At 36.8% G+C, this 19,192-nt stretch overlaps 1 long non-coding RNA gene across 1 annotated transcript in view; it reads left to right on the top strand.

Annotated features, from left to right (window-relative positions):
* The window catches only part of LOC135787178 (uncharacterized), a 39,789-nt gene extending 29,204 nt beyond the window's left edge, over window positions 1–10,585 (top strand). The window contains exon 3 of the long non-coding RNA XR_010547043.2: window positions 10,204–10,585. This is a non-coding gene — a long non-coding RNA (uncharacterized lncRNA). The remainder of the gene's footprint in view (window positions 1–10,203) is intronic.
* Window positions 10,586–19,192: the final 8,607 nt, after the last annotated feature.

Genomic DNA, 19,192 nt, shown 5'->3' with positions numbered 1-19,192 from the left:
ATTAAACTTGCTGTTCCCTATAGTGAATCCATTGGCAATTTCATTAATTCTGCTTTGGCCACCATGTTTTTTCTGTGTGCACCGGTCCTGCTGGTTACATTAACTGATGTTTGGACATCTGCTGGGGTTTGGCTTAAAGAGTGGGCCTGTCAACATAAGCTTTAGAAAATTGAGCAAATTGCACAAACACAGGGCTGTGCAGTAATAAAAACAAGCTCCCGCTAGCTGCATTAGTCCTACATTAGCCCGACTGTGCGGCCTCTAGTGATGCATCGATGCTGTTAGGGATATCTTTGGTCACAGATGACATTTTAAATGCTTCCTGGATGAAGCAATGTGACTTTTTCCTCTTCAGCCTTTTTTATTCTTTAATGTCAGGCGGCTAAATTATGGCGTGTGGTCTAATAAAACAAAGTTTGTATATGTTTGATGAAAAGGACGTTTAGTTTTACAGCTTTTAATAAAGTGCATAAAAGCAAGGAGTGAACTAGAGAAACAATAAAGAGTGATGGGGCAATCTTAGCTGCTCTCAGTTGGAGAGTACTACAGTAGACTCCGTTTACTTTAAAGTCTCTTTTTCAGACCACGACTCTGTGGTGAAATGATACAGACTGATGTTTTGTCACATGTAAAATACGAGCCGCTTCACAATATTGTGAAATAGCATAAACTGTGAAATGACCCTTGTAGTAATAACCATTCCTCACCACTGGCTGATAGGATCCTGATAAGATGTCTTTCTGGGTTTTCCCCCTCCACACTAGACTTCGAGGGAAAGCTAAATTAGCAAACTAAATGGATAATTGCTTTAGAGGAAGATATGAATAAAGGGGAAGAAATCTGAGCTCCTGGGTGGTTTATTGCTTCCCATGTCTTTCGTGTGCTCTCTGCTTCTTCCTCACCAACAAGGCAACCATTGATGCCTTTGATTGATGTTTGGTCAAGCAAGTTTTTATCTATTGAAAGTAATTCATGAAATACATACTTTTCTCCACTGCACTTGTTTAAATAAATCTAAAAATAAATGTGTTCAATTAAAATGGTTTACTTGACCTGAAAGCCTTTAATATAATTTAATAAATGTGCATGCTTTTACTGAAACTAAAGTATACTGTAACCTAAAATTCGCCTTAGTAAAAAAAAAACTCTCATATTATTTATTTTTATTTTGACAAATTTTCCATAACTTCCAAAGTCCAAGCATTTTTTGTTGTATATTTATATATTAAAAATATGTACCCCAATATGCTAAAAGAAATTAAAAGTAATTTTAGAATTTTAAAGCTCATAAAAATAATTAAAAGAAGCTTATTAAAAATAATTAAATTGCTCAGATGAGATAATGAAATTAACTAAATGGGTGATTCTCAAGAAACCATTGAAACACCACGGCACTACTGATTTTAGCTATAAAATGTGTAATATAGTAATATTAAAAAGCATCAGAATTAACACAATACTGTGTTCTACCTTGCAAAATGTGTGATTTCAACATAAGAATTTATAATTTGTCAATTTTATCTCATTTTCTGCTGAAATTCTCATTACCGCAATGCGTCCGGCTATGTTTGAACATGCGTTATGTTGTAATTTAATCAAATTAACACAAAAATATTTAGAAAAAAATAAATGGATGTTTTGCTACTTTAGATGACAGAAAAAAATATTTACTGAATATTCATGTTTAATAATAATGAAGAAAAATTAGGAAAATGATGTGTCCATGCCTGATGTTCTCATCCTCCACAACACTTTTTGAGAACAGTTTAATCACACATACAGAATTTTAATAAAGTTTGGTTTTGAGTGACCAAGCACATGGACCAGTTACTTCAAGATGGCTACCAGGTAAGATCATTATTTTTTCAGTTAATTTGAAATATTGTCTTATCAGATTGCTTACCTGACATTTTGATTATCATTACCGCAAAAGATGCTTATTAAATGTTAATTTAATTAATAGAAGCATAATACTTTGATTTTAAATGCATGTGCAGAATCTCTAAATTATGTTCTTTCAGGTTTGTCATGTCATTTTGAAAATATGTCAGTGTTGATGTTTTCTGACTGTTGCGGTAATGAGATTTTTTAGGACTAATTTTTTAAATTATATTAAAAAAAAGTGTTAAATGATAAGTAAAAGTGTTTAAATTAATGTTCCCATTTCCTCCAGACTTTGTTTTTCAATGTCTGGTGGGAAAAAAGTAAATTTAAGCAATTTTTACATTTTCATGCTTGACATTTTTAAAACCACGTTTTTGTGAGAATCACCCAAATGCTCTTGGCACATATTATATGAAATACTTTCATTTCAAATGTGTTTAATTTAGGCCTCATGCCATTAAGAAATACACACTTTGTTGGCAAAATCCAAATTTCCAAAAAGTACCAACTTGTGCAAAATGTGCATGGAAGACGAACTGGATGAACAATGGCGCACATATCAAGCTGCAAGGTGCAAGGAGGTTTACCATGTATATTATAAAATAAAATATTATTAACTATTAAAAATTTTATTTATGTTAATTTCTAGCACTTAAGAATCTAAATAACTTTACAAAATGAACTCATAGACATTATAATTATTGCAAAATACTTTATGATACTTTAGGGCAAAATTGGCACTTATATACCCTAATGTGATTAGAAAAAAATCCATGTGTCCTGACTTAAATCTGTTTGTGCTCTGTGTACTTAAAAACCCAAAACCTACAGCCTTAAAAATATCAAATTTTAGTCAACAGCAATGAGAGGTAGACGAGTGTGTTGGTCTGAAGTGAAACATTTACACGGCTAATTTAGTTTCATCAGAATATTGTTTACGTCTCTGTGGAATAGACAGAACAGCATGCTGATATTTGAGCCAAATCATTTATCAGTGCCGTTGTGACAAGGGCACTGCAAGACTCCTCAGAAGGACATGAGCTTCCGAGGCCCAATTTAGGTGTTAATATGCCGATAAATTTATGCTTATTTATCGCAGATACTTAATAATAGCCTAAAAATTTGTACAAGAATTGGAACAAAAGAAAATAATACTGATGCAAGTGCAAAATACAAAGGCCTACAATTAAATAATTCATACATGGCCTTCAATCTTAACTTAATGGCTTCTTTAGGGGCACAGGTGAACTTTAGTTAGTTAACACGGGTTTTAATGTTCAGGTTCATTGCAAGGATATAATCCAAACCTCCTGGAATCAGACACTATGTGCATTGACCCAGGGTGGGAATTCCCCAGGTTCCTCATTGAGGCCTCCAAAGCCCAGTGACAGTTTGTTGTTACCATATTGTGTAACCGATACCCTCGAGGAGAGTTTTGTCACTCACTCACCTTGTCTACTTGTAAGCCAATAAGGACAGTAATTGACAGCTACACTTCTACAGTAAATGATTTAAGCTCTTTCAGGCCAAGTGTGGACTTGAACGTTTTTTTTATGTTTTCTTCTACACGTGTCAAAATTCTGCTCTAAATGTTACGTAATGTTTTTGTATTTACGTTGGATGTGGCTCAGTTAAGGTAGCAACACGTGAATTTGCTAAACACTATTTGAAATAATACCTTAGTCTTCAAGCTGAGTATAGCGAGTGACTGGGTACCTTGCAGACCCAGCACCTATCTGTGAGCAGCACAATCAGATCCAGATGGTGTGGGTTACAACCTCTACAGGAGCAGACTAGTTGATCTACTGTCACTGAGTTCCTGCATCTGCGTGTGTTGAAAAGAAAAGATAGGGTGGGTGTACATTAGTGTAAAAGGAGTACTTTAATTGCCACTCCCCTGATATTTGCCCTAATGACAGATCTGTCAGCTAATAATCATAAAGTAAATATGATACTCTATAATGCCTGTCTGTGGTTGAGCAACAAATACACAAGGCGATTTTGCAATGTGTGAACACGCTTCAGGGACGTAACTTGTGTTTGTTTTGAGAAGATGAACTTTACACACATGTTAAATAATAATTCTTGATGTTTGATAAATAACGACTGTTCATACTTGGAACATCTTTTCGGTTTCCCAGCATCATGTGTTTATCGGCAAAAGTGACCTGTAATGTGAATCATAAGTAGCATATGGTAAAGAGCTGCCACTGATATATTAAGTGTACATACAAATGGAAAATAAAGACAGTGTTACAGTTAGGAAGAGATACAGAGTGGGATGTATTTTAGGTAAGAGGAGTAAAAAAGTGTCTGTGGTGAAGTACCATTTCTTTCTTTCGGATCAGGTTTCTCCTTTTGCCCATCAGCTCAATAGGTGGGGCTTGATCAATGGTAGGAAACTAAAGGATCAAATGGTAATATATCAGTATGAGACTGGGCCACAGTCTGCAGTCAGCCACACACACAACACTAGACTGAGCCCAACGTGACCACAGAAACAGTAACCTCTCAATACACGGACACAAAGAGTCTGTAACCTTCATATGATCTGTACAAGACCATGGAGACCACAAATGAAGGATCTCTATCACAGAAACACCCTATCGTGTCTCCTCACTCTTAATAGCATTAACAAACAACTGCCAGTGGTTATGCAAAGTATTATCATAAATGATAGTATTTTTGCTTAAATGTACTATACGTAAGGAGTGTTTAGTATTCATTCATTTTAATTTACCCTGAGGATATGTGCGAAGACTGGTGGGAATTTGCTTAATAATCTATAGGAATTATTTGTAACTCTGTACCACAGATGTGAAGTAATAAAACCACATTATTTTGCTCTCCAGTCACGGAGGACTTGGCAAGACTAATTATCTCCTGAATTACTGAACACTAATCTAGAGATTTAATGATGATTAATTCAATCAGGATATTGCCCACACATATTAAACTTGATTTATTTACTTATTGCAATCTTTGTAATAAAATGTACTTTATTTATTTTATGTTGCTTTTTTCCTTTTATTTTCCGACATGACTACAGTAGATTGATATCACCTTGGTGTTATCTTTCAAGGCCCGTGAACAATGTGTGCATTATATATCTTAAATCCGTCTTAATGTCGGTGGGTTGGTGTTAAATTGCAAAACAAGCTAAATCTAAAGACATTACTTTCGATGATTGTTTTCACCTCAATGCATTATATAGACAGATTCTGAAATAATAAGCATGTGAGAATATGGCCCACACTCAGATGAGCCCATTTGTGTTCAGACTCTGCAATATCTATTAGCAGATGCTACTGCGATGCAACCCTACACCGGCTTTTAGCTCAAGTGGACACATTATGCCATCGGTTTAGCTTAATGTTGAAGCAGCTTGAATTGATGATTGAGTGAATGCGGAATAGCTGCATCCCGCTGCTGGCTGGCTATAAATCAGCAACCACCTCAAATAAGTATGTGACCATATGAGATATACAATCCACAAAACTTCCCTATAATCAAATTGGAGGTTGCAGGAAATTTGGATATGGCAAAAAGTGTTTTTCTTACATAAACAGTATTATTATTGTTATTATTATGATGATGATTATTATTAATATATTGTTTGAGTATTTTTTTTAATTATTAATTTTTACTGTAGACTCTTTACTACTGGTATCAGTATATTGTTGCTGTACAATATGACGTTGGTATGTTCCTGTTATCACCGAGCATCCTTGGTCAAATTGCACCCTTAAAGGACACTTCACGAAGGGTACTCCGCATAAACAGTCGCTCTAAATAAAGAGGAAAATTGCGCTGTTTTCCATCGGCGTATTCGCAAAGTGTATTTAATCGACCACAATATGAGACATATTCGCGCAAATCATTCTAGGGTTTACACATCAAGGGTTAATAACTTTGAAGAGAATGGGCAATGATGATCACTTCCGACTGCAATTCGTACATTTTCTCAGTTTCAGATTTAAATTCGATTTTGACATTTTGCTTTTAATTTAATCCACAAAGTACATTATTTCAAGGAAAACATTCCCCACTGAAAATATGCGCAATAGACAATATTGCGTTGCTTTTTGCATTAAACGACCACATATTAGTTTTATTAGGAGCAAAGCTCATGTTTTCGTGTTTCTTTATAGGATACCCAAGTACAGATGGTTAATACGCTGTTTTGAGAAGCAGACGACAGAAATAATTGTTTGTTGAATTTCTCTCTGGTGCATAAAGCCGCGTCCGCTAATTATATCCAAGGTTTTGATTTGATAAATCCGCGTCCGCTAATTATATCCAAGGTTTTGATTTGATAAAGCCGCGTCCGCTGATTATATACCCAAGGTTTTGATTTGTAACAATCAGGACGGTTACATATCTTAAATCCAGGTTTAAAATGAAATGGTTCCGCTTTAGGAGCTACAGCACCAAGTGCCACTGTAACCGGGACCTGCATGTTGCAAAACCTATCAGTTACGAGGGGCAATTACTTCCCATATTGAATGGAGACTGGAATCAGTCTGTAGAGATTAGATGGGTGGACACGCACTTGTTTAGAGGGATTGTGTCTTCCTGGAACATTGGAAAGCGGAATCCGTGGTATGCAAAGGATTCTTGCATAGACAAACTGACATAATGAGACAGCTTGTACGAAAGTTGAAGGGCATAACAGATGTTTAAAAGTGGTGTGCAATATCGACTAACGCACATATGCATAAATATATATCCAAATATTGTGAAATATTGAAAAATATGTTTTTAAAAAACTGTGTGCGCTAAATCATCAGCGCACAAAAACAAAGTATTGCAGTATTCATATATTGCATATTTACTATAGTAAACAGTAGTAAATTGTAACGTTTTGTGGTACAATATAGTAATTCCTACACTTTTTTAATGTATACTATAATATTCTGCAGTGTTATTAGTACATTTACCAATTTCACTGCAAACAAAATGTTCAAATGAAATTAGGACAGTCTGATTTTAAATGTTAAAATTCTTCCCCAATAAAAGAAAGAAAAATATCATAACACTGGCTGGTGTAAATTAGCGTGAAGTGTCGTGCACAAAGCACGTTCAGGGAGTTTATGATTATGATGGTGGTAATGATGATGATGATTATGATGATTGGTTAATTACAGTGGACTGTGCCTGTTGAAGGTGGCTGGATTTCTGCATGGACCCCAGGCTGCAGTGAGAGGGTGTAAGGCGTGTAATATATTTAACTATGGTAAAGTAGTGTTTTGAGAATTGGTAATTGCTCACATCCTTCTCTGGCCACGGGGACACTGTCCAGATCTCATCGTGCGCACACGTGTGCGGAGCTCTGGGGCGCGCGCTTTGAGGTCTCCATGGCGCAGCCACGCGCGTCTCTCAAGCTGATTTCCCGACAAGAGGAGCAAGCTGACTGATTGGAAAAACAGTAGCGTGGGATAATAACAACAATTACCTGATTGATAAGCCCCAAATATCGCGGCTTATGCTGTGAGCAACATCAGCACTTTTAAACTCCTCAAAGGAGATTGAAGCAACTTCACACTAGAGCCTTTCGCACTCAAGAACGTGTCTGCAGTCATAATATTGACTTTGATAATGTTTTCACGACATGGCAACTCCGAAGCGGGGATATGTGAACTGTCTAAATATGACAGACAGTCCATGCGATTTGGTGTGCGCAATGAATAAGGGTCCTTTTACCCTCTCCTGAATAAACACGAAACTCGGGTCAGGTCCTTTCAATGTGTGATCTACTTTGTAGACCGGTGGTTAAGCGTGACATGCTTGGCCCTTAAAATGTAAAATTTTTGTGTGAGGGAAACGAATAGAAAAATATACAGAATTCTCTGTAATTATGTATAAAGGTTTATTTGACTTTGAAGCCAATATAAGGAGAACTGGATCTGCATGGCCAATACGGGTTTCACGTTGTCTGGAGTAATCTAGTTTTGTGACTGGTTTGAATTTGCTGCCCCGCGACAGCAAAATTGTCATAATCACAAAGTAAACAGATATTTCCTGTGCTATCAGAGCCAGTCGACAGAGTTAGCGGGCGAAGCAACTTTCACTGTTAATTGTTGTTTTCCCTCGTACGCGGATTTAACAACACCAGCACAATTATGTGCAAGTGCTACTTTAATTTTATAATTTGGTTTGATAGGGGCTTAAGGTGTTTCAGCAAATTATTCACTTAGGTGTAGTTGTTCTTGCATTTCCTTATATCATAATCAAATATCTGACGAAATGATGTATATGAATTCGTACTGATAACTCAAGGTTAATATTTTGTATTTTTAGTAGTGGTGGTCTGATTTGAGATGTTGTAGAAAAATCACTTTATTTTTAAAGATATTGAATTACACAACGAGAAAGACACTTCTGGTCTTCATCTTATCTTCTATTTTAACCCATATTCATCCAACCAATCCTATTTGTTGTGCACACACACACACACACACACACACGTATACTTTCTCACTACCTTTTTTTACAAAGCTTGGGTTATATTTTAAGCACTTTGACTTATAACAACAAATTAAAAGAGCATTCACATGATACTGTATTATGCAAACAGTCGTTTAATGTTTTGCTATTTAGTCCAGTGCATGTATGTTTTTTTCGACTCTCTGGAGCCTCTGTATTATTGTGAAACAATATGATCACAAGTGGAACAGAAGCAGTATTATCAAATGGGTTTTAAAATAGCCATACTATACTTTAACAAATGTAATTTTGTTAATGCAATTGTGCCCTCTTCTCTGAGTACTTAAGTGTAACATAATATTTGGTATCTGCCTGATAAGTATTATAAGAGATCTTACTTTTTTTAACAAGCCTATCTATAGTGTTTCAGTGGGAAATATCAATATAGATTTCAAAACATTATTTTCCCTTAACTGTAATAAGCAAGTGAAATTTTTGTATGAGCAAGGAGTCTTACAATAGACAACTGCCCACACAGAGATCTGATCTCACCAGATAAATCTGAGATTACATGAAGAGAGGAAAAAACCACACAGTCTATGTCTATAAGAACTCTGGCAACATCTCAAAGATGGAACAACCTAACTGCAAAGCAAAGGGCAAGTTATCTTGTATTTTTGTGTTTTTATGTTCTAATTTTATCAATTATTACTTAAACAATATTTAATCAATTCAATTGTTTGATCATTTTGTCTGCTATAATAGCAATACTAGAATTTGTATAATATATGCATACATAGATTGACTTAAATATAAGTAAATATTTCTCAGTGTTTATAGGTATATTTTTAAGTGGGAAAAATAACCCTCCTTTACTTGTTTTCCAAAACAGTACTTTTTCAAAAAAAAAAAAAAAAAATATATATATATATATATATATATAATGTACATTATTAAATTGTCACAGAAATCTGGTTACAAATGATTAATTGATCATAAAAGGATTTACATGATTTAAATTAGAAGGATAAAGCTGCATAAGAAGCAAGTGATCAAGGGCCACTTAGGTTAATATACTGTAGAACAATATTCAACATATTCAACCTAAATTTTCCAAACTTTTGTCACTATTACTGTAAATACCTGTACATTAAAGTCATATTTGAAGTACAAAAAACGTACAAATGACCAGAAGAAGGTATATATTTAAAGAGTAGCATATACTGTACCTATGATAATGTGTATTACAACACCAATGTTTCTGTACAATAATAATTCCTCTCCATAGAAACAAAAAAGTCCAGACCACATTACGGTACCTACAGTGTGCTGCATACAAGAATATCTGATGATACTGCCATATTCCTCTTTACTAAATCCAGTGTTTTTCATTTGACGAGGTCATTACACTTTAAAATGAGACTGTATTTTCTACATTTATTGTCTATATAGTATTTTTTTCTATATTTATTATGTGATATGGGCGTATTTATTTTGGAAATTTGCTAAAAGATTCAGAAAAATGTGATTATTAAATAATAAATACTGTATTACGAGTTAAGTGTGAGACAGTGTGACTTTGTTACTTGTTTCTATCTGGACAAACACATACTGCATGATATTCAACATGTCTTGTGCATATTACATGCCTTTTTAATAGATAGAGTACCTGAACTAAATGTTTTTGTAGGATCAGATTGTTTCCCACGTGAAGTATTTTGAAAATAGGTAAAGGATTCTGTGAAATGTTAATTTACATGAACTGAAATGTATAAATTATTAAGACACATATAAATTAATTAACATAAAATATCACTAACCTCAATTTCCTGCATTCCTTGTGTTCCTTTGTATCTATATTTTTAATGTCTCTCCCTTTTTCTCTTTTTCCAGTCATAAAATGGTGTCGGGCACATAAAGGCAGGGGCCATGAAACCGTACCCTCATCATCAGACTGTACAGTAGAGAAGCAGATCCATGATCCCGCTGCAAGCAGGGCATAAAATCACTACTGCATGATAAGGAGCTGCACCGGGACTTTGAACCTTTTACTAGTATCTATAAAAGAGGCACAGGACGGAGGACACAATGTCTATAAAGCCCTAATGGAGGATCAATTAAGATGGTTGGGCTGCAGAAAGAGGCTTTTACAGTGTGGGGTTTTAACACTAACCTTGTCTTAACCACTAACACTAAAACCACGAGTCTGGAAATGTCAGCCTAGTTTTAATTCCAGTGCATCACCAACATCTTCTGATGGTATAAAGAGTGAATGGTCTATAGGTCAAATCACATGTGTGTGTTTGTATGCAAGATGTGACGAATTCTTAGTCAGCACAGGAAAAAAATTATAGCAAAAGTGTTAACATTTATTTATTATTTGAATGTGTTACCAGGAAATATATTAAATATGTTATCAAAATAAAACTGTCTGGAATAAACAAATATTTTGCAGGCAAAAATAAAGTCAATAAATTGTTTTTAATTATTTTGGCAGAGCCCTGGTATATTATGCAAATTAACATTTTCTCTAAAATATTGCATGTGGATATTATAATATAACATAATATAATTGTGGTTACTGTTTATATCTGTATTATGCAGCACATTACAGCAAAATAAACCTACAGTGATATTGAAAATAAAGGAATGGGGAAATAATTTTAATCTCTATTTAAACAGATGTATGTTTACCGTGATTAATAATCAGATTATTATATAATTTATTGCATATTTAAGTTTTTTTCTGAAGGTATACGTACCCAAACCTACCTAATTTACAAAGTTCACAATATTGGTCAGAACTAATAAGCCCTTATTAATTCCTGCTTCTTCCATACCTTCCCCCACCTCTCTGTCGGGACATAGCATGACAAATCGAATTACGTTTCGAACACGCGACTGGCTATCTATCAAAAACAAGCAAAGAAATTTTCTCTTTGCATGTTTATGAAAGACATTTCTAAACTCTTCCTGACCTGAAATGTTTATATGTGGAGTTTACGTTGTGAACATTTTAGATGTCATCAAAACCACCTTGCTCCAGGGGTATAAATTGATTCCATTTGTAGCCTGCCCAAGTGGCCTGCCTCGGCCGCAGGAGCCATGCATGGAGGAAACCGAGAAGCTGAAGAAATCAGCTCAGAGGGGAGACACTGTGGACTTTCAGAGGGCTTCGTGATGAGCGAAAATCAGGGATGGGGTTCGGTGGGAAATCGCATGCCATGCCTCAATCAGCAGCATATCCCAACAACCGGGGAGGCATGTGTCAATCAAACCAGTGTGGGTTTGTGGGGAACCAGTGAATCAGCAGTGAGGGTTATAAGCCATCATTAATGCAAACTGAAAGATGCTCAAATGTTAGCGATGTTGGTATCATATTTTCAATAATAACTTAAGACACGTACTAACAACAGTTTCACATTGAAGCGTTTTGTGTTTTAGGTAAGCCTACTTTAAAATATTCTGCTCTAAACAAGGATATCAAAATGTACAAAAATCCCACCCACTGTGATAACTGATCTTAAAGCAAAGGGCCATACAGGACAGTGCTGAAGTTGTATAAACTCCACACAGGAAGTAACGCTAACAAATGTCAGATCTCGTCGTAGCTCATGTGCTTAGTGAGAGGATATAGTACGTTATCTGTTCATCTAAAACACTCTAATTCAAAATGGTGCCAAACCGTATCAACACGATGTCACTGAGAACCTGTTTATGTGTGTGAGTAATGGTGTGTGCCTTTTACAGTAGAAGGAGCATTAGCAGCACTTACGTACTTAAATTTGCGCATACGAATGAGTTTGAGAGCAAATTTTCGGTACAATTTATAAACATGAATAAAATGTGTTTCTATTTCATCCAAACCAGTCGAATATTTTGTGAATATACACGTACGGCAGAATTGTGCATGTGTGTGTGCGGGTGTGTTCTGCAATGTCTATCCGTGTTCACCCTCCACGCTCAGACAGAAAGCAGATGTCGGGAATGTGTTAAAGGACAGCCTTGTTGATAATCAACCTGCTATTAGTGAGGTATGTGGCAGTGGTGCTGCTGGGCTGTGAAAGATTACATTACTCAATCCCTCTAGAGGACAAGTGGCTGCCTTCCTCGAAGTGGACGTCCAGTGCAGAGTGCTGCACACACACATACACAAAAGCATAACAAATGAGTTCACACCATTTTGGAGCATCTTCCCAGTTTTGCTTTATCCTAACTCTAGTGTGTGAGAGTCTCTCTGGAGTGCGTTATGGTCAGAAATGGCTCTCCGGTTTCCCCCGTGGCTCGGTAGGTCCTGTAAACATGGGCTAAAGTAATGCACCTTATTCGATTTCCACCACGCGAGAATCTTCTCTGCAGTTTTTTCAATAAACAAATGAAACCGAAGAACCACAGATGAGGTAATAGCGCCGTATGGTTTACAGGTTGGAGGAGACGGGAATTTTGGGGGGTCCAAAAATGTGAAAGCTGAAATGATTAAGAAAGCGTCATATGATAGAGCGGCACGTAAGGAGAGACTCCGAAACAGAATAATGAAGAGACGGTGGAAAGGAGTCAATCAGTGCTCTTTCTCCATTGACCAGCGGCCAAGCGGTGAGACTCACTGTGGCCGAGCTCCTCGGAGACAGCTGCAACGTTTCAGGGCTCCAACTCAGCAAATTTCCATCAGCTGCTTCTGCCAGAGACCACAAAACGCTTTCAAACAACGACTCGCTTCAAAAATTCTTGTCTCTGGGAGGAAAGAGAGAGAGAGAGAGAGAGAAGCTGAAAAAAGACGGCTGGAGAAATGCATCACAGTGTAGCTGGATGTGCATTAGTTTAGCAGATTAATGCAAACGGTGCCCTGGCAGAGGAGTCTGATTGGCCTTTCACTGCAAAATTGCTTGCAGGTTTGGACAGAGGTGGAGAAAGTGTGTCACGTATGCGTGTCTGCGTGGTAGAACGAGGACGCCGGAGTGTTTCGTGTCAAACGCCAAAGCCTCTTCAACATACATTAACACTTGTCAAGGATGCCCGTTAGGGCTAAATCCAGCGCAGAAAATTTAATTACCAAACCATTTATTTCATTGTTAGGAAAATAAACCAATGAAACTCCAGAATGCATTAGGCTGGCTGGTGGCCTCTCATTTTTTCACCTTCTATGTTGATAACACCCAGGACCCTGCCCAAGAATTGGCCCAGTGCACTGAAATAATGCTTCTCTTATACACCACAAGCCACTCAGCTCTATTAAAACCAGCTGGCCGGCATAAGTCATTCTTTATTTAAGTTCAATTAAGAGAACAACTGATTTAATGAAGGAAGCTATTTATACACAAGGGTTACTCATCCGTGCCGTCCATCGGCTGAGTGCCTCACAGGCTGAGGAGAGACCTGTCTCAATAAACTAGAACATTTACTCAGGGTGCTTGTAAAAACAAGTGGTCCCAATCCACTCGTGACCGAACGCAAGGGACTACAGGCTGCCTTTGTCATGGAGGGACTTAGGAAAGGAGCCTTATTAAAGGGTTTGATTTGCTGTTTGCTGATTAGATTTGGGAACAGAAATTATGTGGAAATTATTTTCAAAATATATTACAATTAAATTAGACAGTATAAAAATGTGTTATTTACTTTTATAAAATGATTAGTTCCAGTCCTTGATTCTGATTGGCCAATAGGTGTTTTATTTTTGATAAAACAGAAAAAATAAAGAAACCCCAATGTCACTGGGGCTGATACGGATTAGTACTAAAAAATACAAATAAGAATGAATTAGCCACTTCATAAAGTAGGTACTTGTAATATGTAGTGGAAAACATTTTCATGGTAAACCCTAAAGACTTAATGGAATACTTCACTTTCTTAAAAAAATCCGGATAATTTACTCACCCCCAAGTCTTTCTTTGTTCAGTCGAGAAAAAATTTATTTTTTTAAGAAAAACATTCCAGGATTTTCCTTGATTTAATAGAATTTATTGGACCTCAACCGTTTACAGTTTCAATGCAGTTTAAAAACTGCAGTTTAAACACAGCTTCAAAGGGCTCCAAACAATCCTAAATGAGGCACAAGGGTCTTATCCAGCAAAACAATTGTCATTTTCGGCAAGAAAAAAAAATACCACAATTTCCAGCTGTGTGACGCACCAGCGCAACCTTACGTAATGCGTAAGCACGCCGAAAGGTCATGCATGATGTATTCAAAACTACCGCCCCAGTGTTTACAAGTGTGGAGATAGAAGACCGTTCCGACGTTGTTGTATGTGGAATGACACTAATTAATATCTTTGTGTCAGTTTATTGTTTAAAATGGTCCGCAAGTGTGCGTTTCAATTATGCAATAAGTAAGGTCGCGCTGGCGCATCACATGGCTAGTGCACGAGAAGTTGTGGTTTAAAATGGCATATTATTACATTTTTCTTGCCTAAAAAGGCAATCGTTTGCTAGATAAGACCCTTATGTCTCGTTTGGGATCGTTTAGACTCATTTGAAGCTGCATTGAAATTGCCAATTTAAACTGTAGACTGTTGAGGTCCAAAAAATGTCTATTAAATTGAGACAAATCCTGGAATGTTTTTCTCAAAAAACTTCATTTCTTCTTGACTGAACAAAGAAAGACATAAACATTTTGGATGACATGGGGTGAGTAAATTACCAAGATTTTTTTTTAAGAAAGTGGAATATTCCTTTAAGCCTTCATATAGCCCTGTCTTATAAAATCACACTGTGGAATGCTACAAGTATAAGAAAACTGCTGGAGCTTGCAAAACGCTCCTCTAAACTGCCCTAATGTAACATTTTAAAGGGCACCTATTATGCCAATTTTTGCAAGATGTAATGTAAGTCTCAAGTTTTTGTGAAGTTACAGTCCAAAATATCCCACAGGTCATTTATTAAAGCGTTACCAAAAAACTCCTATTTGGGAGATGCAAAAACGCACTGTTTGTGTATTTTCCTTTAAATGCAAATTAACTACTGCCCCTCACTCCCTTAGTAAAAGAGTGCGCGCTTTCAGTTAAAGTAGATTTGATTCCTTTGAATACAGTCTGAGACAACACTATTGAGATATGGCGGACAGTGTACACCTCGCTGAGGCAAACTTTGGTAATGTAGGACCGTCAGTCAGTTGCAGTGGGCAGGGCTTTATCAGTGTGACATCACATTATTAAGAGAATCAAAATGGTATGTTTAATAAGACGTTGGCTTTGGTTGAATAGAGATTAAAAAAGAAGGATTTGGGTGAATGTGTTGTTGTGGGGTGTTTTATTAAAGTGGATTTTGCATAATAGGTGCCCTTTAAGTGCTCTGTATGAGGTTTCTTACTTATTCCCCATGTATTATAAAAGTGAAGCGCTATGCTGGAGAGCAGTGTTTGAAGTCTGGGCCCAGGCCCCAGCTCAGCAGTAAAGGGACTCCCCCTGCCTTTCTTTGGCCATATAAATGACAGCTAGTGAAACTCGAGCCGCCGGCCCTTTGTAAAAAAGCATGGCTATCTGCAGCACCCTCTCAGTTAATCAAATCCGCCGTAATTGTCATCTGCAGGTTTTTAAAGACGCAAAGGGGAAATCGTAACTTGACCCACGCCTCTTGACTTAGGGTTGTCAAAGTTTGTGTACAGTCATGCTTCGCCGTGCGTTTATGTGTGCGGCCTTATGAGGTTTGGGAAAAGGCCACGGCTGTCGACTTCATCTTCTATCTCCACATCTCACACTGCCCAGCTCTTCAGATCTTCAAAGCCAGAAGAGGACAACAAATCACGGTGTCTTGTGAATGTAAGCCTATAATAACAGTGACGAGGCATGACACCAGGGAGTAGAGAAGTTGGAACAATAGGAAGACCATATGAGATGCTTGGTGGGAGAAGATGGAACTATTTAAGTAGTAAAAGAACATTTGCAACCAAAAGGAGAACAACAGGGGAGCAACCAAAAAATATTACAAATGTTCCTGTAATATATACAGTACTGCCGTCACAGAGATTATATTCAGGTGTCCACTCAGAACTGGATAAAATAATAAAAGTTTTTTTCACCCAACATATTCATTTCAGACGTTAACATGAACTTGACACCTGACCTCAGCTGATATCAGCTAACAGAAATATCGGCTAACCGGTTTAACTGACTGATTCGGCTAATATAATGCAACCATTTGCGATGGCTGGGAGGTGGTGAGGAGGAAGAGGCTGTCGAAACAGCTGTGGTGATGGTGTGCAAGTACGGTTGTGGCGAGACTTGGACAGTGTTGCAGTCTTGATTGACAGGTGGCGAAGACCTGCGCCTGAATTTGCACAGCCGGACTCTGACATCAGGGTTTAAGTAATACCATGTCAACTCTCACATTTGTGGATGGGAAAGAAAATGTTATGATGTTATCAAGAGAGATGGAACAGGAAAAAACACTCCATTAAGATGAGTTAGTCACAGTTTGTAACTGTGGGAAGGAGATAGCTTTATTTGTCCACCTCTGAGGAAAAACAATCTTCGATTAATTGTCGATAAGAATTAAATTGATAAAAGCACGCTAAACACTGTTGGGGTTTTCTAATGGAAGGTTGAAATCTTCATAATATAAGAAAGTATGCCACAGGTCTGAAAGTTGCCCTTTGTTTCTTCTTGGATATAATTACAACAAACAGAGTATCAACGACTCGGAAAGCGAGGTAAACAACAAGAAAAATAACACTTGATGATAATAAAAACTTTTATTTTGTCATTATTAGTCACTTTAATCAGTTATACTGTGTCTATTAGTTATTATATTTCATTACAAGATTAAATTGATGATTTTTTTATTAAAACATCAACTACATTGACTCATTTAACAATCCCACCAGCATGTTATTTAGACAAAATAAAATCTTATATTTCGTGTGAGGAAGCTAGTGTTTTTACGCACACTTTTATGTCATTGGCTATAGCCTATGCCACTGCAGTAAAGGCTTATTGCACTATTACAGTTAACGATTATTCAACTGACTTATCGTTAATTTAAATGATCATTAAATACTGTAAATTGTATAAATTGACATCCCTAATACATACTTTTTAAAGGTGCAGTGTGTAGATTTTAGCGGCATCTAGTGGGGAGTTTGCGAATTGCACCCCTCTATTTCGAAGCACATAGAGAAGCTACGGTAGCCGTCACAGGACAAACATGTACTTTGGTGAGACAAGATAGTGACAAACCCGCTCTGTAGATCAGTTTGTCTGTTTAGGGCTACTGTAGAAACATGATGGGGCAAAATGGCGGCTTCCATGTAAGGGGACCTGCAGTGTATGTTTATAAAATGTTTCATTCTAAGGTAATAAAAACAATACAGTTAATTTTGTAAGGTCTTTATACACCACTGAAAAGATAGTTATCTATATTATATTGCATTGCTCTCAAAAGATCCTTCTTAAATGTACACACTGCACCTTTAAGATATTAATGACTATAGTATTGATCTATTATGAATGTAAATAATTTTACACTTAAAAAGCACTTATGTGTATTATTATTATTCAGTTATTTTTCACAATTACATTCAAAAGCATAAAAGGAAAAATTATAAAATATCTCATATGCATAAATAAAACAGGAGTCTATGTATACAGTAAGTGTGTCAGAGAAACTGAGTGGCACATTTGATACAGTACACACAGGTGTCCTAGAGCCCCGCATTTGCAGCGAGTTCAAGAGCTTGAATGAGGATTGACACGTTTAACTCGACAATTATGGGAGCCATGTATGGAATGATATGGGGTCTTGGAAGAAGAGGGCATGGGAGCTTAAAACAGTTAAATCAGAAAAACTTGGAAACTCACCCATGATTTATGCCTGAAAATATAAGTAATAACATCAATAAATCTCCTTTTGGTAATAGATTGTAGCAATTAGTTTTAAAAGGAGGCGATTGTTCACACACTGCTGACACACATGCGTTTCTCAGCTCTGGAATCCAAGGTCTGTTTTTCACTCCAACACTGCATGACTAGAGTTCAGAATCACTATTTTGGGCGCTAGTATTTTTTCACAGTCTACGTTAGTTTATTATTCCACTCTAATAGATATTTGTTTGGCCCAACACATCTTCAGGTGATGGTTTTCATTTGAGACATGAAGGCCGTCTGGAAAAAATTAAGAGTTTTTTTTTTCTTTCATCCCATCATATAACTGAGGGAATACAGCAGGGTTTCATCTATCACACATTGGAATAGTGCAATTACGCTGATGTTGTCATTTGAAAGCGATATGCAAGGGAGGCACACAGAAAGAAATGCTAACCAGAGAGCAGGAGGATCACCTGCCACTTTCTCATGCTTTTATTTTATTCCCAACATGCAGGATAGTTATACAACAGGGGCTTACTTTGGACACTATGAAGCTAGAAGTATAGTCCCGTTTTTATGCATATGCAATGGAATAGTACGAGCGCAATGTACGCGCACCACCGCATTTTGTAACCCACGAGTACTTTGTATGCGTAGGTTGTGTGTACAGCAGAATGTAGTATGTAGCCAGGAGATGCATTGCATTTTGTCGCAATGTGCATACGTCAAACGTTTGTGTACACGTATGAGTCAAATAAACTTTGCAAGCGTCCGACTGTGTAAAAAACTGATTATACCCAGGGCTTTAGTCACTGACTGCCTAATGTTTTGCATCATAAAACAAAATTATTAAACCAAGTTTAAATAAAATATAGCACAGAGTTCTTCCGAAAATGTGTCATAAAACTAAATTTGTCAGGTTTCAAATGATAAAACAGGGTTCCCACACCTTAGTTGATTTCAAATTCTAGGACCTTTCCAGGTCCAATACCCCCAAATTCCAGGACTAAATGTGGGGACATATTTCAAGCGAGAGCAAGGTTACATCGTGTTACCTTTTAAGATGCATGGTTACAGTTTCCTTTCGA

Source organism: Paramisgurnus dabryanus, chromosome 20, assembly GCF_030506205.2.
Source record: "Paramisgurnus dabryanus chromosome 20, PD_genome_1.1, whole genome shotgun sequence".
In the NCBI taxonomy this organism is placed as follows: Eukaryota; Metazoa; Chordata; class Actinopteri; order Cypriniformes; family Cobitidae; genus Paramisgurnus; species Paramisgurnus dabryanus.
This window is presented reverse-complemented; position numbering and strand designations above follow the sequence as displayed.